Genomic DNA, 17,872 nt, shown 5'->3' with positions numbered 1-17,872 from the left:
GGATGATTTGCCTTTTGCTGTCTGTCCGTCCATTTGCCTTCTCCCTTCCCTATCTCTCAATACAGAAAATCTCAATAGTGCAAGAGAACACTGAATGAAATGTTGTTAAAATGGTTTTAATAAAACTTGGTAAAATACACTTCGCCCTAAAATCCTATGCAATAGCCTAGACACCAAGATGTCAAATGCCTAATTAATGCTTGAAAGAATATTCATCAATATAAGCAACGAAATGTGTACTACTTAGTATGCAAATCAACTTCTTATTTTTTAGTCAAATAAAGCTATTATTACAAATGAATAAGTCTGATTTCAGTCAAAACTGTCAGGAAGAAATGCATTTCACTCACAAGACATTAAGGTCACAGAGTCATTCATGCCAAAGTTAATGTATGGGGTCAATGACTGCCATGATGACATCTGAGCCATTTGAGGCATTCCATTGCATTTAAAGTAACAGCACAGGTGTTATAAGGGTAAGAATTTACCAACTGGTATCGAAAATGGTAACTGTAATTACATACAGAACTTTCATACAATTGCAAGTAGTGTTGAATGAATACTGCAGTGAAATGGGTTATGAGAACAAATCTCAGAGGAAAAGAGAACAGTGTAAATACAGGGTTGATTCAGCAGGACCTCCTGAAAGACCCTGCTGAATCCCAGATGAACAAGTTTCACTTTTCCTAGTAATTAAAAGAGGAATCCATGCAGCATTCATTTTGTAGTACGTTTGTCTCATAGGACCCTGTAATATTGGAAGTGAAGTGCAGAAGCAACAAGAAATGCCCTCAATTCTTTATCTATCAATTCACCAGTTCCTGCAAATGTACAAACTAATTTGAACATGCTTTTCTACACAGCAAGGGAAGCAAATCCAATACTAGTGCCTATTTCATGAGAAAAAATCAGGAAGCCCCTTCCTTCATTCAAGAGAAAATATGAAATGGTCATTAGTAAAGATAATAGACAACAAAAGATATCAGACCGTGACATCTGGGTGGACAACCACAGCCCCGTAGCTGAAGTAGAATATGCAGATGTTAGCATCTCTACTTTAGTTTGTTCTGTATGTCATTTTGGAACTTGATAGAATGCTGATACACAAATCTGTTTTCAAAGTCATTTACTTTTAAGACAAATCTATCTGCTAGTATTTTTATTTTAGCTCTTTGATCTTCCACACAAAACTGGAAGATCCCCCTCAATGTCCATCTGGCAGACTCTGAACATCTTGTTTTTTCTAGCCATTTTCTGTCTATACCTATTAAAAGAGATTTCTTGTTATACTTTTCCATTTTGTACTCTTTGGCCAATCTTCCAGACTGTTTGTTTGTTTGCTTGTTTTGAACAACAAAGTCTTCCCCTTATAAGGTCAAGTATTTTTTTGTAGCATTCTGGTGTTATCTACACTTTTTCTTAAAAGTTTATTCTACCTCTCAGCACTCCTGATTGCAACGTGAGATTCAGTGTTTGCTATGAAAGAAGCACCATGAATGTCCACAAACATCCATTCGCTCTCCTTAGGGGGACAAGGTTGGTTTTTTTAGCATCTAAATCTTTTCTTCAATATTTGAGTGCCATTTCAGGATCCTCACATGACAGTCACTAAAGAAATGTAATGTTTTTAACTCTTAACATGCCATGCAAACAGATGAATTATCATTTTACAAATATGGAAACCGAGGCACAGAGAGGCCTGATTAGTAACAAAAAGTCATAGTGTGAGTTATTCAAGTGCTTAATAGAATTTGTGTATTCTTTCTCCCCACCACTTTGCTGTAAGCATCAGACTTACAAGCTGTTCAATTCTGTAATGGCCTATAAAGAGCCAAAATTATGAACAGAGAAATAAAAAAAACAGTAAAGAAGGAATGCATCAGGGTAATCAGACTTCAAACAGCTCTATTCATTTTTTGGCATCATTCTATCTATGTTGTCTCTTAGATGATGTAAACCATGTTTTATTATGCAGAATTAACATTGGGAAATGTCTTAATAGCCAATCAGATGGAATTCAGTGATCATCTCTTAATTTAATGAGGATATCACTCTGTAAGTCTGAAAATGTAGTTTAGTCCATTTTACTACTTTTATCATAGAAATTACATCAACATAAACAACAATTAGGTGACTCAACGCACAGTAGGCAAATTAGTAACTTCCGTTAAAGTAGGTTTATGGCCCTCTCGAGCAAGACTTCTGAGTACCAAACTGTAGAGAGACCAAATTCCAAGACTGCTCAATGAATATTTCCTTGTATACTCTTTTTGGTATTTTTGTCTATACTACAAACATAAATCAAAATAATTCTGTGATACGGGTTTACAATGTAGTGTCTGAAGTGGTTATTACTTTGAGGCTTGATTCCTTTAAAATGTTCTTTTTATTAAGATTGCAATGTAAACTGACAGTTTACCCTGAGGATTTTTTATCTTTTTGTTTTCAGGAACTGCTACTAGACATTATGGGGTTTTGGTTTTTGCTTTGTTTTGTTTTGTTTCCCAGTTTATAAGCAGTAAACTGACTAGCTCTGAATGTGTATAGATTATACTGCAAAACATAAAGCGATCCCTCATGTACCAGACCAGAGGGTTTGCATATGCTCTCTCAGAACCATTCATTCAGCACCACTGTGTTATCTCATCCTAGGCCTTTAATGCAGTAAGGGTGAATTTCAGTGATATATTTCCTCTAGCAAAAGTACTATCTCAGAGTACCAGTTTTGTCTCCTCCTGGCTGGTCACTTCCACTCGAATATCACAGTTTTCCACTTGTGGTATCTGCTTGTGGCAAAGAAAGAGGAAGGCTGGAGGACAGCTTGGCAGCTATTGAAAAATAACAGCTCTTTTCATACATATTTTTAGTGACACAGATAATGCAATTTCCATTTATTACGCTTAGAAACGCAACTCAAGAAAACGGTAGCATAAGATTTGCCAAGAGGGTCACACCACATTCATAGAACGATCATTTATCTGTTTCAGAATTAGTATGGGCTTTCATTTTAATTTGGCGAAAAGTAAATTTTGATAGAAAAAAACTATTTTAGTTTTTGCATCAGCTTTCAAGGAGGTCATAAGCAGAATCAGGAACAGGAACCATTCACCAGTAGGGTGCAATTTGTCTCTCTGTGGTCAACCCACAGGAAACAGGAGGTCCGGAGCCTTAAAAGTACTCCAGCATTTCCTTACTTTTTGTAAGCATCTTCATAGCTGACATTTTTCAAAACGAATGAGTGCATCCCAGTGCTGGAATTATTCAGCTTTCTTTGCAATGGATCAATTGAATAACTTGTATGTACTACAGCTATTACACAGATAGCAAGCATTTCAAAAGCCCTACTCTGAACCATGGTGTATGAATTAAGCTGAGCTGAAGCACTGGGTCCCTGATAATCAACCCTGTTTTGTCACTTAGTTCTTTTGGATTACTCCATCTAGACCTTTCCAAGAAAATATACTACAGAAGAGGTTAGCACAAAGTATTATAAACATGAGCCAATCTATACTGCTCATTTTTTATTTGCTGTTTTGTTTGCTTTGTTTGGTTTGTTGTTTTTTTTTCCTTTGGTTTGGTTGGTTTTCTTTTGTTTTGTTTTTCAAATTAATCAGCACAGCCAGAGCCTGTCACATTTCTGTTTTACGCCAATCCTTGCATCAGGATAAAGACTGCTGTTCAGCTACTAGGGCATGACTTGCTGTAGTGAACAATTTAGTTTATATGTCTAACTGCAGGAAAGGATTTCCAGCTGAGACCTGTGAGTAAGAAAGTTGTATAGTCTTGGGTCTGAATAAGGAATACTAGCTTAAATATCTGCAGTCTCCCTGTATTTCCATGTCCTCCTCTGGTCCTGGCTAGCTTAGCTGGCTTCCTGCTCTGCTGACAAGCTTCTGAAAACAAATTTCTGAGCACTTCAAGAAAAGCCTGTGTACTTAAATTGGAAAATAAGATCCTCTGGAAACAAACCACTTAGGGAAAGTGTAGCAAAACACTAAGCTAAACAAAGCACCAAAACTTTCCTTAGTACAAGCCTGAGTTGACTGTAGCTTCTCTCCTACGGACTCCAAGACTGGATAGCTCCTCTGCATGACATCAGGCTTACAAGGATCCTTAACATCTTCTGTTTCTTTAAAAAAAAACACTTCAGTTATTGCAATTAATGAACCAGGCAGAAATTGATCCTTTCACACTGTCCTAACAAAAAACTTTTCCCTCAAACACAACAAAAGATATCAATTGCACATAACTTAAGGTTCAAATTAAAATCTGCATATTAGAAGTACAGCCGCCTTAAGGTCTCTCTGTAGTCCACAGAGAAAGAAAAAAGCTTCTCCGATAACAAATTGTGAGTTAGGCTTCTATTCTGAAACGCCTTCTAGCTGCCCTCTCCAGGGATTATGTAAGAAAAATAACAACAACCTTTTGACTTAGGCATGATTTGAGTTAGATATGTGAAGAAAGTCAGCATTAGTGTTCCTCCTATTCCCACAACTACAGTTCCAGATCCTTAAAAGAAATGCAGCAAAAGCATGATTTTTTTTCCCACTTTAATACCTTTAATTCATAATAGTTTGTCTGGTCTTGGATTTAATTAATTAGGAAAAAAAAACCAACCACCAAACACTTAAAACCACCCGGATTTATTTCAAAGAAGTAGTGAAATAAAAATATATGAAGAAATATATATGAAAAATATAAAATAATCTGGACATGGTCCTGGACAACTGGCTTAGGGTGGCCCTGTTTAGGCGGGGTGCTGGACAAGATGATTTCCATAGAGGTCCCTTCAAACTTCAACCATTCTATGATTCTGTGATAGCAATTAAAAAAGAAATTAGTTTGAGAGACAAATAGCACATTCCAAGGACATGAAGTCAAATTAACTTTCATACTCTGAAAGAATGTCATGAAACACAAATTAATCAGCAGAGTGGTTTTCTGTTGATTTACAGGTCTCCTCCCCACCTCACTCCTACCTGCTGTTAATATAAAATCTATAGAAAACGATTCATGTACACAGAGATGGTTTTCAAATCTGGAACTTAAAGAAAAAACTATCTGTTTGGTTTAAATTTATATTGTAAAAAATCTCTTAGCTCCAGGATGAAATTTCTATTCAAAACCAAAAAGGAACATATCCCTTACCACTTTGCCAGTTTAGAATATCTATTAATCTGGTGATCACTTACATACACCTCAGATAAAAGAAACTCAGATTCAACTCCCAGCTCTAATTAATGATTAACTCAATCAAATAGAACACCTGCAAAAGGTGAAATTAAGAGAGATCATACAAATAGTCTTACATCAGGATGATTTCACAGATTCCAAGAAAAGTGTTTCTTCATTTTACTAATATATGATGAAAAGTAGCCCTGCTTTTGTTACTGTGGATATTATCTATCATCCTCTTAAAGAAGAGTGTTAGCATGCACTAACTTGATAACATAATCAGAAAATAATACTACCACAAAATATATAAATAAATAATTAGATACACAAACGCATAAATGCATTATTTTAGGTAAGAACGTAACACTTTAATGTGTTTAAACTGTGCATTGCAAAAAAAAAATGCCTTACTTTACATACATATACATATCTAAAATATATACTTTCAATCTGTCAACAGATGTTTCATTTCTATCTCTGAGAGTGAATATTGCACTGTTTAAGCCATGTGCCTGTGGCTGACCATTGACACCACTTTTGTACGTTGTTGACAAGTTCACTGTCAGACGCCTGGTGAGTTTAAGGTCTGTTTTTATTTCTTACTCACTTTGCACATGAATTTTTCAGAAAACATTTGTTTCATTTTGATACAGATTAAAAAATCTTAAAAATATTCATAAGGTTGGAAAACTTTTTTGCCGACTTCTATGTGGCAACAGGCTGTTTCACAAGTTTCCTGTAATAATTAATACTTCATTTATTGAAATGTACTTTAAAAGCAATTTTCTATTCAACACCTTGAGTAATTACAGTGGGAAATGATTGATAACATCAGTTGATATTAAATATTGTACTGCTAATCACCATGCAATCTTGCATGCAGTTATTCATTAGTTACTTCTTTAATTTGAATAGCTGACAATTTACATGGAATGCTTCGGTTATATGAATTATCATATTTTTATTCCCAAGAGAAGCCATACACTTCATTAGAACAGAATCATTCATGTTGCTTTTCTTTCATTTTTCAAGAGCAAAGTACTTTGATTTGAAAGTTCTGTACTGTAGTCAGGCAAAATATTAGGTTCTTCTTTGTCAAATAATGCTATGCAATACTTGTACAGTACAAAGGCAATTCTGGAATAAACAAAGTCACATTGTTATACACTGTTTTGACACTAATAAACAGCTGATTGTGGTCTCCAGGAGAACTTTGTGCTTCTGTGTCATTTTCTGGGAAATGATGCCATGCCCCCAAAATGTGTTCATAGCATTAGATGACTGCTAGAGTGGCTTTAGATGTCATTTACTTTGTAAACTGCTTCACTTTATCACCTAGGGCAGATCATAACGTTTTAATACTTAGACTTACATATGACTCAGACATTTAAATCTGTTGAGTCTTCCAAAAAGAGTGTAAATACAAAATACACTAAATCAGTTTCATTAATGGGAGTTAAACTTGTTTTGAAAGCAACTTGTAGTACTTTGGTGGAGACGATATATTCCCTGTGAAATATAGAACCATATGTTGTATGGAATCTTATTACGTGGTAATGCAATATTATACAACTCACTGTACAAAAACTGTGTTTAAAAATCTTGTTTCGACTCCATGGTCAATGTAAAGGTACTTGCTCATGCAGACATGTAACCAGATAATGAAGGAAACACTTACAGACTTGTGTTATACACTTCTCTACACAAAGATTGGACTCTCAGAACATTAGTTTTATGGCCCCCTGAAATTTACCCCACATCTCGGCTCCTGCTAATGCAGTGCTGTTTCACAGGCAATAAGTGCTTGTCTCTTCTCCCTGTTGCGCAAGAGCTAATGACCTTATCACTGCCCCCCTTGTTAACTTCCCCCCCTGCGCCACGGTGCTAACTGCTCTTTTCTCTCTACACTCTTGCTAATTAACATAATGAAGTTAGACTCAGAATATTTGTTCCCAGCCTGGGTTTAGCTTGAGATTTTCTCCTTCTGTTTTCTACAGCCTTTGTTTCAGGCGGCTTCTGTGTCTGATAGACTGCCTGGTTTTTCTGTTACCTGTTTCTACAAACTTTACATCTCTTGGAAAGAGAAGCTCATCAAGAGTTTCTGAGAGCCATGACAAGGACAACACATGAAAGGATACTTTGGAGAAATATGCTTTGTTCAGCTATGACAATAGCAGTTCATCTTCTTAGATCAAATTCAGAGTCTGTTGGGAACCCATTCGTTAGTATCTGCTTGGCACAGGTTTGTGTGTATGTGTATGGTTTAGGCAATCAAAACAGTTTTGAGTGATGAGGCAAGTATTTCAAAGAAGGATATGAGCTATTGATTCAACTCCTTATGATAACTTTGAACACTAAACATTTAGATAAGCATACCTATATCTCAGATGTACAGGTGACAGTAGCATGATACATTTAACTTCTTTTGTTCTTCTGACCCATATCCTATCTATACACCATGAAATTATTATTAACATTAAACTCTCAGGGTAGTATTAAATATACCCCTCATTTAAAATGCTCCATTTACTTTATTTTATTTATTTAAATGTATGACAACTGAAAACTACTCTGTTGCACAATGTAGCAGGAATCCCCTTATTATTGAAAAGTTCAGTGCAGTAAAATCACATGATTCATCAGAAATAGAAATGTAAATTTTATTTTGGTGAAAGTCTCAGATTTCTATTTTTATGGTAGAACATAAAACTTATTACTTGTTCTGCTACTTCCTGAGTACTTCATTAAAAAATCCATATTCTTATATGCATAAATAGAACTTTATGGGCTTTTTAATTAATTTTTACAGTTTTTCATTAGTGTCTTCTCATCCTATACATTTAGAATTCCTAGCATTGAGACTACAGCGATATGTACTTGCAGCCCAGAAAGTCAACCATATCCTAGGCTGCGTTTAAAGAAGTGTGGCCAGCAGGTCAAGGCAGGTGATTTTCTCCCTCCACTCTCATGATACCCCACCTGAAGTACTGCATCCAGCTCTGGAGCCCCCAACATAAGAAAGACATGGACCTGTTGGAACAGGTCCAGAGGAGGGCAATGAAGTTGATCAGAGGGCTGGAGTATCTCTCCTTTGAAGACAGGTTTAAAGAGTTGGGGTTGTTCAGCCTGGAGAAGAGAAGGCTCCGGGGAGACCTTGGAGAAACCTTTCAATATTTAAAGGGAGCTTATAAGAAAGATGGGGACAGAATTTTTAGTAGGGCCTATAGCAAAAGGACAAGGAGTAATGTTTTTAAACTAAAAGAGGGTAGACTAAGATTAGATACTAAGAAGAAATTCTTTACTGTGATGGTGGTGAGGCACTGGTACAGGTTGCCCAGAGAAGCCGTGGGTGCCCCATCCTTGGAAGTGTTGAAGGCCATTTTGGGTGGAGTTTTAAGCAACCTGGTCTAGTGGAAGGTGTCCCTGCCCATGGCAGGGGGGTTGGAAGTAGATGATCTTTAAGGTTCCTTCCTACTCAAATCATTCTGTGATTCTATGATAGAGAGACACTACTACAATAGCAGTAGAAGGAGCTGGTAGGAAGTCTGCTTCTCCACACATGTAACCATAAAGTAGGAGTAGCTTACCCAGGATTATCAGCAGAATCCCAGTAATATGCCTAGAGAAAGAAAGGCAGGCAGGGGTGGGGGGTGGGGGGAGGGTAGAAAAAAGGAAAGAAAATTTACAGCTTAGGACCTAAAACTTTACCAAAAGTATTCAATCATTGCTTTCTTGCTCCCGACATCCAGAAAAAAAACATCCCACCTCCTGCAACACTACCAATTTTCTTTTTATCTTACTCACCAACAAGGCATACACAGTTTATGTATTGAAAACTCATTTCCTGACTCCATCTTACATCCCTTGCCTCTTGGTTTCTTAATATCTTCTCTTATAAGAAAATTTCAGTGCAGTTATAAGAATTCTCATTCTACAGGTTGGGTTTCTTTTACTTCCCTGATTCACACTTCTTAAATGTAGTCTTTGGGTTTTGAGAACCTATGCTCTTTTAGTTCTTTCCTCTGGTTTCTCCTCCAACCTGTCTCTTAGAAACTTCTAAGTTTCTTTTCCTTTTCTCAGTCCTCACTTCCCATGTAGTTGTGCACAGGGCAGCTTTTTCCAGACTGAAGTTACCTCTTTAGGACAACAAAAAACGAAAACCTGTACTATAAAAAATATTATGTAAATGGATGAATAGATAAATAAATAAATGAATGAATGAATTAATAAATGAATAAATAAATGAATAAATAAATAAATAGAATGTTATGTAAAGTACCCCATTTTATATTATACTGTAAATTCACTGAAAAAAAAAAATATACTTGTTTCAAATAGTTGAACGTATGACCCTCAGGGGTTTACTCCATCCATGGGCTTTTCCTGAAACAGGAGGATGTAGACAAAAGCTTGAGTGTCCTGAACTCTTAAATAGAAATACAACTTCACAGAAATGGCACTTCATTATGGATTCAAAGTTTTGTGTCTCAGAAAACTCTGTGCAAAGAACTCTGCTGGGGAAAAAAAAACAACTGCAGAAATAAAAAATAAATGTCTATTCTGAATGATTAAAATTGTTTTATCTGAGAAAAACAATGTTTAAGGTTTGGTATAATGAGAAGTTAAATCTGAAATATTTCACAGGCTATTTGAGAGTAAGAAAGGTTTATGTTACTAAAAATATTCAATAGTTTAAGGCACTTCTTTGAATGGAAATATTTTTATTTTATTCATAAGTATCTTTTGTGGTTTTTTTGATGTGTGTTTTTTGGGGTTTTTTTCATCTGCTTTTGATACCACCAGAAAGAAGAACAAATGAGGTGTTCAGATTCCCAAGTTTCTGAAAAATAATTTTGTCCCAAGCCATACAGTCTTTTTTTTTTACTTTTTTTACTTTTTTTTTTTTTTTTCCTGGTCATTTATCAAGGTTTCAAAGTGTACTTAAAAATAAAGTAAGGAGAAATGAAAAATCAGCTAGACTTTCAGATTAACATAAACAAATATTACTCTACAGCTTTTTGGGGTTGTTTTCTTCTTCTGGTACTTGCTTGCTCATTTCTGTTTGCAAAGTTCTCTACCGTCCTTGGCCACAAGATCCACCAATATATATTATGAAAATAAAAACTTCCTTATTTTAGTAACACACAAGAAATTCAATGTACGAATTTCAGGACAATTTGACTTCTATTTTAAAAGAAGTGTTTCCTCTACATCTACTAGTGACTGAGTGCCATCAACAAAAAGAATCACAGAATGGTCAGGATTGGAAGGGACCTCTGGAAATCATCTAGTCCAACCCCCTGATAAAGCAGGTTCACGTACAGCAGGCTGCACAGAGTCACATCCAGGTGGGTTTTGAATGTCTCCAGAGAAGGAGACTCCACAACCTCTCCGGGCAGCCCGTTCCAGTGCTCTGTTGCCCTCAAGGTAAAAAAGTTTTCCCCCTTGTTTAGAAGGAACATCCTGTGTTGCAGTTTGTGCCTGTTGCCCCTTGTCCTGTCACTGGACACCACTGAAAAGAGCCTGGCCCCGTCCTCCTGACACTTGGCCTTTGATTGACATTGGTAAAATCCCCTCTCAGCTTTCTCTCCTCCAGGTTGAATAGGCCCAGCTCTCTCAGCCTTTCCTCATCAGGGAGATGCTCCAGTCCCCAAATCATCTTTGTAACCATCGCAGGACCCTCTCCAGTAGTCCCCTGTCTCTCTTGAACTGGGGAGCCCAGAACTGGACACAGCACTCCAGATGCAGCCTCACCAGGGTAGAGTAAAGGGGCACAATAACCTCCCTCGACCTGCTGGCCATGCTTCTCCTAATGCACCCCAGGACCCCACTGGCCTTCTTGGCTACCAGGGCACACTGCTGGCCCATGGGCAACTTGCTGTCCTCCTGAACTGCCCGGTCCTTCTCTGCAGAGCTGCCTTCCAGCAGGTCAGCCCCCAGCCTGTACTGGTGCATGGGGTTATTCCTCCCTGTGTGCAGGACCCTACACTTGCCTTTGTCGAACTTCATGAGGTTCCTCTCCACCCAGCTCTCCTGTCTCATCCTGTCTAGTCTGTCCAGGTCTTATTGACTTGCAGCACAGCCTTCTGGTATATCAGCCACTCCTCCCAGTTCTGTACCATCAGCAAACTTGCTGAGGGTATGCTCCATCCCTTCATCCAGGTCACTGATGAGTAAGTGAACAAGACTGGACCCAGTACTGACCCCTGGGGAACACCGCTGGCTACAGGCCTCCAGCTCAACTCTGCACCATTGATCACAACCCTCTGAGCTCTGCCATTCAGCCAGTTCTCAGCCCACCTCACTGCTCACCTAACCCACACTGCTTAAGCCTACCTATGAAGGTGTTATGGGAGGCAGTGTCAAAAGCCTTGCTGAGGACAAGGTGGACAACATCCACCACTCTCCCCTCATCTACCCAGCTAGTCATTCCATCCTTGAAGGCTATTAGGTTGGTCAGGCATGATTCTCTCTTGGTGAATCCATGTTGACTGTTCCTCATAATCTTTTCCTCCATATGCTTCAAGATCTCCTGGATGAGCTGTTCCACCACCTTTCCAGGGATGAAGGTGAGGCTGACCAGCCTGTAGTTTCCTGGGTCGTCCTTCTTGGCCTTGTTGAAGACTGAAGTGACATTGGCTTTCCTCCAGTCCTCAGACACCTCTCCTGTTCTCTATGACCTTTTAAAGATGATGGAGAGTGGCTTAGCCATAACAACTGCCAGCTTCCTCAGCATTCAGGGGTGCATCCCATCAAGATCCATGGATTTGTGACTGTTGAGTTTGCTTAAGTGTTCTCTAATATGATTCTCCTTGACCAAGGGAGTTTTCCTTTCTGCACACTTCCTCTCTTGCCTCCAGGGTCTGGGATTCCTGAGGGACAGTCCTGGCAGTGAAGACTGAAGCAAAGATGACATTCAGTAGCTCCATCTTCTCTGTATCCTTTGTCACCAGGGCACCCACCTCATTCAGCAGACAGCCCACATTTTCCCTTATGAACCTTTTCCTACTGATGTACTTGAAGAAGACCTTCTTGCCATCCTTGATATTTCTTGTGAAATTTAATTCCAAATGGACCTTAGTCTTCCTTGTCACATACCTGAATGCTCTGACAACATTCTTATATTCCTACCAAGTGGCCTGTCATTCTTAATTTTCTGTAAATTCCTTCTTCTATTTGAGGTTTACCAGAACTTCCTTGCTCATCCCTGCAGACCTCCTGCCCCCTTTGCTCGATTTCTTACTCCTATAGGTGCACCTATTTTGAGCTTGGAGGAAGTGATGCTTGAATATTAGCCAGCTCTCTTGGTCTCCCTACCTTCCAGAGCACTAATCCACTGGATTCCTCCAAGCAGGTCTTGAAGAAACCAAAGTTAGGTCTCCTGAAGGCCAGGGTTGTGATCCTACTTTATTACCCTGCTTCCTCCCCACAGGGTCCTGACCTCCACCACCTCATGGTCAGTGCAGCCAAGGGTGATTACATTTAGTTAGATTACAGCTAAGCCATATTTCCAAAACCTCTATTCTGCCTTAACTAGGTACCTGTAACTGTATCCTCCAGACAGCTGTTCTTTTATTCTATTGTTCTGTTTGGATTATGACCACAAATATAACAAAAAAACCTCATACTGTTTTTCACAATTTAGGTTTATTAAGAGAGATGTATCCTAAAATTTTAATTGAGAATCATCTCACAATTATCAGATGAGCAAGTCCAATAGCAGAACATGACTGGGAAGGTTTCCTGAGAAAACACAGACCAAAAAACCTACCTCAACAGGAAAGAACAAGTAATTGCAGTTTGTAGAGTGGCCTATGCCATCTGTGACTTGTCCCACTCTAATAACTTAGTTACATCAAGGCTAAGCTATAGATTTTAACATATTGACCTTCTTCAGAAAGCATTAAACACCTTGGCTCCTGCTTGACCGTGACCTGTACACTGCCCCTTTCTTTCCCTGTGCTTCTCTCTTTGCATCAGTGTATTGATCTTGGTAGTGCTTGGGGTATATTTCAATTCTCTGTTTGCTTAGCACTTAATCAGACCCAGATTATTAAATGATGCTGTAAAACACAATAAAATAACTAAATAAGTAATAAAGAAGGTGGCCTTTATCTACATGTAGCATTATTTGTTCAGCCTGAAGAGAAAAAAATAGAGGAATATCATGGTGAATTTTTTTTCTTCTTTCTTTTAAGAAAGAAATACATTCTCTTTTATGCAATATGGAGCACTATTAGTGAAAAGCGGCATCATCCACTTTATGTAGAATCATTAGTACTTCTTATGTGTTTTACTAGATAAAGGGAATGGCATACTGTCCCTGATATTTTTAAACATTCAGATTGCTAAATTTTTTAATAGATTACCAAATTAGATATTTTTTCAAGACATATACTTCAAACAGACTCATTGAATTTACATTTCCTTTCTGAACTTCCCTTTCATTAAGTTCCATATATTTCCACATCTAAGTTCAGCATTGGAAGGAAAGAATAAAAAGGGGGGAAAAAGTTATAAAAATAAAGAACATAAGAAATCAGCAACAAATTCTTATCCCAAATTGTATTACTTCCACAGTATTTGACCAAACCTTAGACTTGACCAACTGTACCTATTTTGCAGATAATGTAATTTGTCACAGCTCCAGGTTTCGTACATGCTCTGATTCTCTACTTCTGTGTCTTCTAATTGTATTTTCTCTTCGCCATGCTGACAGCTTTTTGAAACTAAGTCTCTCTTTATTTTTTTATTCTAATCTGTTCTCTATTGTTCTAGCCAGCCCTTCAATATTGCTAAGTAACATGGAACAGTTTTAAACCCCTCTACATATGTGAAACTTTTTGTTTTTTTCTCAGTAATGCATGAGTGAATACAGTGCTCAGGAAATTGAGATGCTAATAATCCTACCTTGAACCTGAGGTAACAAAAGCAGGTGTGCATGTATCTCCAGAGAACTGCTGGCAACTCACTTCATACCTGGCTTGCCGTGCATCTCTCTGGTCCTGGACTTGTGAAGACAGAATGCTAATCCTAACTGGCTGGTATGAAAAAACAGAAAAAAATTAGCCTTGACTAACCTAAAATTATGAGTCTCATTTTCACTTGGGATCCAGTCATGATCTGAATTGTGTCTGTAAGGAATAAAGGGTAGTGTATTAACCTACAACACCAGCAAGTTCCTGGTGCTTGCTGTTCTGAAATTTTACAAGTAAATATTAAACTAGTCATTTGAGATCAGTTTTAAAGCACTAAAGATTTCATTATTTGGGCTTGGACTTTAGGTTGTTTGACTCCAAGAATTTCTAACTGCTGAATAATTGATACCTATTGGCATATGAGTAGAAGCACATTCTTGGTTTTATCCCAAGACATTCTCCTAGCTGGGTTAAACAGTCTAAACTAGACAACCAATCTTGCATAAAAAAATCTCTGCTTTCCTTATCTATTCTATCTTACTTTAGCAAGTAACAACACCCTCTCCTCTGAAAAAGCTCATAGCATGCATAAGCATAAATGGTAAAAGCACAATTCTAAATTTGTTATTTTATCTTCTTTTCTCCTTTCTCTTCTATCTCTTTCCAGCAGAAAATAAATTCACTAAACACATTTTAAATTATCTCCAGTGGCATAGTTTCTTTTTTCAGGCAAGAGTTTCTCTTCTAGGGACAGGAGTCATGGGGCCTGATTTTCCATTGACACAGCTCTCATTTTCAAAGTTTTTAAAAGGGTGAAAAGAGGAAGAATTCTGTAAGAATATTATTTTACACCAACTGCATCCACGTGTAATTCACTTTCCTGCTGAAGATTAACTGACCAATACAAATGCTTTCAATGAAAAGCAGGATACCATCAACTTCTTTTCACAGTCAAAAATCTGCTTTTGACAACAGAAATAATTCAAAAAGTAATATCCATGGTCTTATTCTTGCCAGATGCTGTGAATTAATGAAAATAAAAAGGAATTTCTTTTTGTTGAGCTCCACTGACTCATCTCAGAACAAAACTATAATTAGTATTAGGCTACCTAATCTGAACTTGCCTTACGCTTGCTAATAAATAGTTGTGGCATACTATTCAGAAGGAAGTCCAACTTCCATAAATTACAACTAAATCAATCAAATTTCATTCCTGCCCATTCTTGATACAATGCAAATTTTGGACTTTGGAGTATTACTTTACATCAGAAATAATTGGAAAGTTTTGCAAAGTGGCCAATGCAGAAATTAGTAATAAAGGACCTACAATCATTCAGAAAAGCAAAAAATCACAAAGGCTTTAGGTTGAGGATGTTCTAGGTCTTAAAAAAGTGTACTCATCTAATCTGATTTCTTTCAACATTCATATTTAACTGTTTTTTATTATTATTTCATATTCACTATGGATTTTTGAACTAAGGATTGCAACCTTCATAGCTGATGAACTCTTAGCATGGACTTGTAATTGACATGTTAATGAGCACTATTTCACAGTCCCTAAGACTATAAAAGAAATGGTAATTGGAAACTAAGGAAAAAAGATATTGATTAGTTGAAATAACCATCTCTCTAAAAACGCTGAAATTATCAGCCCTTAAATCTAAAACACGTTTGAAATAGCCAAGTTCTTGGTGAAAGTCTGAAATTACTTGTTAAAATGTCAGTCTTCATTGAAGAAAATCTACAAAAATGTAGTTTAAAAACTGACTACAAAAATAGCAGGCTGGGATTCAGAGATTTCCAGGTCAAATCTGGACTGAATGCCATGGGTGGATGGATGGTTGCAGTATAGAAGCAGTCTCAGCCAAACACTCATGTGCTCTGAGATGATTCCTTCAGGAAGGAATAATTCTTTGCAGTGAGAACTGTGTACATCAATGACACCACGTCTGCTCTGTACAGCTGGAAGAAGGGAAGAGCATTTTCACTGAATTCTGCTCTCAGACAAATATAGGATTAAATCATGCTGGAAATCTGAAGAAATCCCCTGGCCACTCTAATTTTCACCATAAGGAATAAATCCCACTTGTAGATGACGAGGATTTCCTGCGTCATACCATGGTGCATACTTTCTTATTTTTAACAGCTTTTCAGGTGGACTGATGCCACCTATACTAAAGCTGTTTTACCTGTATCACAAACTTCATGGGGGACTTTGCACTACACCTCCCAAGCACTTGCATGAGCCCACAGTATGGTCTTCACATTACTGAAAACCATGATGTAAACGTAACATAAAAAATTGATCTCCATAAAATGCCAGTATGTAACAGAGTAATGTGTTTTATGTGATTGCTTACGTTCTCCAAAAATTTGCAGATGGTATCAAAAAGGGAGAGGTCCAGTAGAAAGGGAAGATCTGCTTAGTATCTTCAGAGGATGAATGGAGTGAAGGTTGTTTATTCATGTTGGCTTTAGACTGTAAAGGGAAACACAGCATATGCTAGCCAAAGGACTTTCTCTGAACAACATTACATTACCCATCAAAACCACAATTACATTTGTTTTGTTGTGCTCATATTACAAATTTTCTGGCTGGACTAAGTAAACTGAAGGGCACAGCTTTTCAAGGATCACACTACTTGGCCAAACTTCAAATGTGAGCCCAGATGTGGTTTCAAAGAAGCGAGAAGTAACTGATTGCTGGTATCTTTTAAAACAATGTAATGCCAGCTCCTGGAGGCTGGCAGAGGATGGGAACACAAAGAAAGGTGAGCACCTTGGAAATTTTTTGTCATTGTACAGGAGGGGAGAATCTAAAGAGGTAAACAATCCATTGGAGGAGTAAAACAAAATATAAATTAAAAACAATGGAGTAACTAGGCAAGCAGAAAAAATATAGAATTATTGCTTCATAGAGCATTGCACCATTGAGAAAGTACCGGTACATTCAAACACCATTACCTTCCACTTACCTTGTAACAGAACAACTTAGAAGGGACAGCAGCCTAAGAAATATAATATAGCAAAATAGTATGATACTGTAGTTTAAGGAAATCAGTGATGTCTCCGGCCTGCTATCTTGTGTTCATCAGTGAGAAGAGACAAAATCACTGCCAGCACTGTCTTATTCTGCTAAATAGAAGAGGAACAGTCTATTTCCTGCTTCTGAGGCTAGCTGAGCCAGACTGCCTCATGTTCACACTCTTCTCATGCCTGCTCCCTATAGAGAAAACTGGCAGCCTCCACACTAGTCAGTATTTGTCTCTGTCTTCTGAATCAAGACATGCTCTTGAAGAACTAAAATACAACTTTTTGTATACTTTTTCCTGTTCAGATTGTCAAAAACAATGACAGAAGTGTGTTGCATCATACAGGATTAGTGTTTTTATTGCATGAAGCTGAAGGTACATGTTAAGTATCTTAGGATACAAGGTTGTGCAAAGCCTACTGGGGAAGCATTGAAGAACTGTATAGGGGAAAGGGAACAAAATCCAGTGCAAGATCATTCATACTGCTTTCAGGAGCAGTCCTTGAAGTGAATGATGTCTGGAAGCATGCTCAGGGTTTGTCTTTGAGAGAGTTTATTGGAGCAGTCTGAGGGAGTGAGTTGACAGTTAATCGTGGTGAATAGCTAGCGATCATGTGCTTACACTTACTCCTTAGCTCTCTTTTGTTTAGCAGCCTAGCCATGCCCTGAGATTTATAAGGCCCTGGAATATGTTATTTAGCTTCCACATAATGATTAACTTTGGCTTCTTGGAAATAGTTATTTCCAC

This window comes from Falco biarmicus, chromosome 2 (assembly GCF_023638135.1).
Source record: "Falco biarmicus isolate bFalBia1 chromosome 2, bFalBia1.pri, whole genome shotgun sequence".
Classification (NCBI taxonomy): domain Eukaryota; kingdom Metazoa; phylum Chordata; class Aves; order Falconiformes; family Falconidae; genus Falco; species Falco biarmicus.
This window is presented reverse-complemented; position numbering follows the sequence as displayed.